This window comes from Sesamum indicum, linkage group LG6 (assembly GCF_000512975.1).
Source record: "Sesamum indicum cultivar Zhongzhi No. 13 linkage group LG6, S_indicum_v1.0, whole genome shotgun sequence".
Classification (NCBI taxonomy): domain Eukaryota; kingdom Viridiplantae; phylum Streptophyta; class Magnoliopsida; order Lamiales; family Pedaliaceae; genus Sesamum; species Sesamum indicum.
Window position 1 is genome coordinate 7,710,311 of NC_026150.1, and position 7,778 is coordinate 7,718,088.

Here is a 7,778-nt window from a genome sequence, read left to right on the forward strand (position 1 = left end):
AAAACTTTATTTCTTAAATTAACTTGCACCTCGTGATTCTTATGCATAAACAAATCCTCTAATTAAATTTGTCATTTTGAAAAGCTACTCTTTTTAAAAGTTTCATAGTTTAAGCTTCCTCTTCTCTATTATTCCCACCACTGTGAACTTGTTTTGGTTATCAAATTTTCCTTTCTACAAAGCTTCTTTCTTAAATTAGCATGCCCTCGTGATTATTGTATATAAATGAATCATTTTATTAATTGCCACTTCCAAAAGTTAGTTTTTTTTAAAAAAATTCTTAGTTTAAGCGACTTGCTCTGTGTTTTCCCGCAACAACGAATTTGCTTTGGTTCTAAATGTTTTTTTTGTACAAAACTTCCTTGTTTCAACTAAGTTGCATTTCCTTTCTTCAAAACTTCCTTTTTTAAAATTGGCTTGCCCTCATAATTCTTATATATAAACGGATCTTTTAATTGAACCCTATGTCAAAAACCTAGTCTTTTCCAAAAATTCTTTGTTTAAACTACCTTCTATCTGTTTTTACCTTCACACTGAATTTGCTTTGGTTGTCAAATTTTCCTTTCTACAAAACTTTCTTCTCTAAACTAAATTGCATTTTTCGTTCTACAAAACTTCCTTTGTTAAACTAACTTGCATTTCTTTCTCTACCAAATTCTTTCTTAAATTACCTTGCGCTCATGATTATTATACATAAACATAAACGAATCCTTTCATTAAATTGTCATTCGAAAAGTATTGGTTCTCAAATTTTTCTTTGTAAAAAACTTCCTTCATTAAATTAGCTTGCCCTCGTGATTCTCATACATAAACAAAGTCTTTTATTAAATTGTCATTTCGAAAAGCTCCTCTTTTTAAAAAAAAAGTTTAGTTTAAACTACCTGATCTCTATTTTTCCCCACACAATGAATTTATTTCATTCTCAAAATTTCCTTTTTACAAAACTTACTTTTCAAACTAACTTAACATTTTCTGGAGAATTACATATTTGGTCCCAAACATTTCCACTTATTTGCTTTTTGTCCTCAAACATAGCCCCATTACAGTATTGGTCCCTAAACTTGCATTTTTGTTGCATTTTTTGTCCGTTCCAAAATGTAACAAAAATGTAAGTTTAAGGACCAACACCGTAATGGGGCTATATTTGAGGACCAAATGTGAATAACTTGCATTTTTCTTTCTGCACTTCTTTGTGAAATTAGCTTGCCCTCATGATTATACATAAATGAATCTTTTTATTAAATTGTCACTTCAAAAAGTTACTTTTTTCAGAAAATTCTTAGTTTAAGCTACTTCCTCTCAGTTTCCCCTCAACAATGAATTTGCTTTGGTTCTAAAATTTTCCTCTATGCAAAACTTCGTTGTTCGAACTAGCTTGCATTTTCTTCTACAAAACTTCCTTAATAAATTAAGCTTGCCCTCATTATTCGTATACACAAATGAATCTTTTGATTGATTTTTCATTTTGAAAAGCTAGTCGTTTTGGAAAATTCTTTGTTTAAACTACCTTCTATCTATTTTTACCTCCACAATGAATTTGTTGTGGTTGGCAACTTTCTTTCTACAAAACTTTGTTCTTTAAACTAACTTCCATTTTTCATTCTACAAAACTTCCTTCGTCAAACTAACTTGCATTTTTCTTCTGCAAAACTTCTTTTTGAAATTAGTTTGCCATCGTGATTATTATACATAAACGAGTCCTTAATTGAATTGTCATTTCAAAAAAATTAGTCTTTTTAAAGAATTCTTATTTTAAATTATGTCCTTTCCCCCCCCCCCCCCCCCCCGGAATTTGCTTTGGTTCTCAAATTTTTCCTTTCTACATTAAACTTCTTGGTTTGAACTAACTCGTAATTCCTTTCTACAAAACTTTCTTTTTTTCAAATTAGCTTGCCCTCGGGATTCTTATACATAAACGATTCTTTTAATTAAATTGTCATTTCGAAAAGCTACTTTTTTCTTTTAAAAGATCTTTTTTAAACTACCTCATGTTTGTTTTTACCTTCATAATAAATTTGTTTTGTTTGTTAGATTTTCAATTCTCCAAAACTTACTTCTTTAAATTAACTTGCATTTTCCTTTCTACAAAACTTTCTTTCTTCAATTAGCTTGCACTCATAATTATTATGCATAAACGAATATTTTTATTAAATTGTCGTTTCAAAGAGCTAGTCTTTTTCGAAAATTCTTAGTTTAAGCTAACTTCTCCCTAATTTCCCCCATATTGAATTTAATATGCATTATTTCTAAAATTTTTCTTTCTAAAAAACACCATTATTAGATACCCTTTGTGATTCCTATACATAAACAAATCCTTTTATTGAATTGTCATTAAAAAAAAATAAAAAAAAAACCTAGCCTTTATAAAGAACTCGTAGTTTAAAACTATCTATCTTCTTTCTGCCCCCCTCCCCCCAAAGGAATTTACTTTCGTTATCAAATTTTCCTTTCTACGAAACTTACTTTTTCAAACTAACCAACATTTTTCTTTTTGCAAAACTTTATTTCTTAAATTAGCTTGTACTCATGATTCTTATACATAAACGAATCTTTTAATTAAATTGTCTTTTCGAGAACCTAATCTTTCTTAAATTATGCTCCATCCTCTCTGTCCCCCTCCCCTCCCCAGCGAATTTCCTCGGGTTCTCAAATTTTACTTTCTACAAAACTTCTTTCATAAAACTATTTTGCATTTTCTTTTTGACAAAACTTCTTTCGTAAAACTATCTTGCATTTTCTTTTCTACAAAACTCATTTCTTAAATTAGTTTGCCCTTGTGATTCTTATACAGAAACAAATCTTTTTACTAAATTGTCATTTCAAAAAATTAATCTTTTTAAAAAATTCTTAGTTATTTAAGATGTGATATAATCATGAATATTTTCTTATTGTTTAAAACATTATAAATATTCCCCTTTAAAAATAATTATGTAACCCACAAACGGTAAGATGAACAATTTTTATCTTTTTAAGGAAAAATATTTGTAAAAATATAAAAAAGAAAAGAAATTGAAGGTGGATAAACTAATAATTTGTAAAAATATATGAAATTAAATCCATAACCCAAAGGCCATGTTGGTAGTTCACATCATACGCCATTTTATCAAAGAAGTCATGTGACTCGGAACGAGACTTCACAAAATACATTCTTGTAAACACACGGCGCAATCTCTGGTGCATATTGCTGCTCAGTGTTGTTGCAGCTGCTCCATCACAAATGAAGCCATAAGCATTAAGGCAATGTGAATTTCAGGCATGCTTTCTCTTGAAATTACCATCTCATACTTCACTAAGCTGAGGGGAATAAGGATTTCTCCTAGTCCGAAGAGGTGATGGAGATACAACAGACTGTAAGCCATGTTGCTATTTGAGGTTGTCAGAAGCGCTACCACCTTTTCTCCCCCTGACGTCAAAACTTAATAAAGCTTAGCTCACCCTTTTAATTTCAGTTACTTACACTCCAATTTAATTACTCTTAAATGCAAAGTCAGGACTTTTGATCAGTTTCACTTGAGAGAAAAAAGGATAAAGCCAGCACTTCAAATTTGGGCTTCCATCGCCCCAATTCTAAGTGTCACTTCATTTCGGTTCAAGAAGCCCAGCCCAGCTTTTCTAGTTTCTCCACTAGATAGTATGTAACTAAGGCTTCTTTTATATTGGATGATAGGATCAATGTGGGATGTATTAACTTGTGATTTAAATTATGGTAATGACATGATCCAGTGGATTATTGTTTACCTAATACTATTAAAAATCGGATTACGAGAGTATAAGTCCAAGGTCATGTTTAGTATGAAATATATTGTAATTGATTAGGTTAGTGAATGACTTTGTTGCCCTCATGAAAAGACAAAGCTATCACATCATTTCATTATGTACTTGTCTTGGGTTGGGAGAAATTACAAAATAATGAGGGCAACTTAGGAAATGAAAATTAGATCAGATTGTGGGGAACCAAATCACTTGGACATTGAAAATCGATTCAAATCATTGAAAAATAGGGGATTGTATCGGGTCTTATGATAGAATAGTGGGCAGGCCCAAAAAATATGTTATGATTATGGAGGATATCACCACTAATCATTCAAAGTAAAGGAGTACTAAGTTCATTCGAGTTACGTGAGTTCGAATAATTTAATATTTTTTTGATACTTTTCATACAATTTAAATCGAGTTAGAAATAAGTGGGATTATTTAAAAAGTTTTGTTCAACTAAAGTAACTCCATAAACTAATTCAAATTCGCACCACACCTTATAAAAAAATATTTAAATTAAAAAAATCCATATACTTTAAATAATTCAAATATCCCATATTAGATAAGTATCCACAATTGGGATTTTAAAAATAAAAGAAGCCCATTTCGGGAACACACCGGAGACAAAGTCACAAGAAGTTGCAAGAATTTTAAAGTAAAAATGATATTTTGAGTGATCTTTGAAAGGCCAACATGTTTGTGGAAAGTCCCACAAGAAGAGCATGTTAGACGTGAACACACTCATTACATATAATGGCTATACATACACAGGCATGTACGTATATCTGCGTCTCTAGAGACATCTGCACATAGGGACAAGCAAGCAAAGTAGCCCACTCTCAGATATTAGGCCCAAAAGATCTATACATTCCGCCCCATCACTCTCCTGTCGGTAGGTGAGAGTGACTCTCCGGGCCCCACATTTTCCATCCAAGGGACACCCTCTCATGGGCTCCCCACCCTCCACCACACATTATAAAAACTCTGACCTTTTAACCCTTGCCTGCCACGTGTCCCATTCTAGGAGGCAAAGTGAAATATTTGAGAATGCCAAAGGTCAAACATAATTAAGAAAAACAAATACTATATAGTATGAGTATCTTAGAAAAATATTAATATTTATTCATGTTTTCTTGAAAAATAATGCAAAATAATAGTAGTACTAGCTACCATGTCAATTGTTGCTGGTACACCATCAACTGTAATTTATGTTCATTTTCTTTATCATAATCATTGTATGATGTTGTAGGGACTTTTTACAAATACTTAAATTGCTTGTGCTCGATTGTTATAATTTTAAAAATACCATCTTAATTTTAGGTTGTGATGTAATATTATTTTTTATTTTTAAGAAAATAATAATCGATTTTAATTATTAAATAATTTTAAAATTACAAGTATGTTGCATCAGTCTCATTTCTTGAAAAATTCCCACTTACCCTCGTTTTGTTGGTATTGATACATACGAAATAAAGCAGTTTTAAGGGATAATTCAAAAATATAGTTTCGTGTTTGTCCTCCAAGTACTTATTATCTTTGTGGAATTTTGTTTCCTAATCACGAACACTTCAATAATTTGGCTGGAATATCACAATTATGCAGTCTCGTGTGACAACAAAATGTTTGCTATGTTCTTTAATAATTGTTCTTTCTCCAAACCTCATGACAAAAGAAAATTGCGATATTTTTTCAGGGATCCCTAATTTTAATATTTTGAATCATAAATGCAGATCCCAAAGTATTTTAAATTATTTTGTCGCACTATAACAAAATTATCTAAAAATTCATTTTGAAGAGGAAAAAAATAAAGAAATCTATAAGATGTTGATTAAGCACATAGTTATCCAAAGTGAGTGGTGTTCATTTTTTTTTTTCTTAAAAAAAAAACAAAGGAAAAAATATTTGGAAAAAGAGTTGAAATTGTGGGACCATATTATGTTGAGTATTTTTGCTTTAGCTAAAGGGGGAAAGGTCAACATATGCTCAAATCTCTTCCATTATAAAAGTAGGCGCCCAAAAGAACAAACTTTTTGTACGCACCCGCGGTGCAAGTTAGGCAGTGGCAGTCCTGCAGCTGCAGCTGCCGTTGGTGCTGGTGGTGGTGCAGTGGTGGCTGAGCTGGCCCAAGTGGAAGTGTGGGCCCCGGGGGACCAGGGCCCAGATTTTGAGGGCCGTTAGGCCCAAGGTGACGTGTACATCCATCATTGGCTGCTACTTGTTTGAGTATAAACGAAGAAGATCTCTCATATTGCGACCTCTGCTCTCTCTGCCAATTGTTTCTGCTACCATCTTTAATGTCACTCATTTAAAGTTTTCTTTCATTTTTCTATGTTTTTTTTTAATTTTTTTTTTATTAATTTTCATAATTAAAATGGAATTTGCAGATTTAATTTTTCAAATTCTTGATCAAAATTATTACTCCTATTCTGATGTAAATTATAAATCTGAAAACTTTGAAATTAATCGTTGAAAATAAAGAATGTGCACTTCGTTAATTGTAGCAGAAACATTGCTTTAATAATAGTTCAATGTATTGAATAACATCCAATTAATCATTTGAGATGGCAGTTATGACGGAAAATACATAATAACTTGTATGAGAACGGTTGTTCTTTGTATTTTTAAAAGAAAAATGATATTGAGCATCTCTGAATTTGATACAATTACAAATATATATTTTTTTATTTAAGAAATTATTGATACTCCCTTGATATGTAACATAAATATGTAACTCTTGGATGGTAAGTTGGAAAAATCAACTTTAACTTTGCTGAAATTTTAATATTTTGAAAAAAATTAGAAAAGAATAAACAAAAAATATGATGTTGGAACCCGCGTTACTATAAGAAAATCCAAAATATAAAATTAGACAGGTGATATTATAAACAAAATATAAATTTATCTAAAAATATGTAATCATGATTTAGGGTCTAAAAGAATTTTGGGTAATTTATTACAGAATTTGGATGATACCCTGACGGAAACTAACAGAATGAGTCAATTGTTAGACAGACATTATTGTCTGTAAGGTATCAGTAATTTTTTAAATAATAAGGGGTATTTGTAACTGCATCAAACCCGACAGAAGCTCAACGTATTTACCTTCTTTAAATGACGATACCACAACATTATGACATTAAATTTTTATATACAGGGTTGAAAATCTATGAAATAAAAAGACTAAAACAACACTAGCAAGTAACGCAAACATACGTCCCACTTCATTTCAATTGCAGGCAATGAACTTTGAGTTATTTAAAAGTTCTAAGGCATTTTTTTCCTACCAATAAGTTTTCAAAAATAAACCATAAGATTCTGACTAAATAAATAGATTTTTGTATAATTAATCATCGATCACATTGCAAATTGTATCGCAAGAAAACTATCGATCAATAAAAGATATAGCAATTTAAGAGTTGTTCTATGTACACTTATAATTCCCACCGATATATGTTGGAATAAAAAAAATGGTACTATATATATCATGTGGTGCAAATGTGAAAAATCCCATAGATTTACAAACAATAAATTTTCTTACCTAACCAAATAACACGGTGAATTTACTTAAATTTCTATGTCCATCTAATTAAAACATTTCCTATTTTTCAGCAATAAGTCGCAATTATAAGCAACTCGGATTCAAATTTTTATCGTACTTAAATTATTTGTATCAACTTCTCAAACTGCAATACTTATATCGACATTTCTTAATATTAGTTTAATTACATAAAATACTTAATTCTTTATAAAATCACAAGTGCCTCTTATTCGATAAAATTTTATAAATACACTCCGTGAGTTAAATTACATCAGCCTTTTCTTAAGCGATATGCTGCATTTGTGTAGCTAAACGTAATCTAACGGGATATCAGTATAATTTATCTTTTTTTTTTAAAGAGAAACAACCTTTTTTATTTTTTTTTTGTTTAAATCAACACATTTATATGGAATTAAATAAAAGAATTGTTAAATAGCATATCACTACTGTTTACACCATCCCCCCCCCCCCCCCCCCCCCCCCC

General features: G+C 30.7%; 1 long non-coding RNA gene across 1 annotated transcript in view; it reads left to right on the forward strand.

Annotated features, from left to right (window-relative positions):
- The window catches only part of LOC110012127, a 6,918-nt gene extending 3,047 nt beyond the window's left edge, over positions 1-3,871 (forward strand). Inside the window, exon 3 of the long non-coding RNA XR_002287261.1 lies at positions 3,254-3,871. This is a non-coding gene — a long non-coding RNA (uncharacterized LOC110012127). The remainder of the gene's footprint in view (positions 1-3,253) is intronic.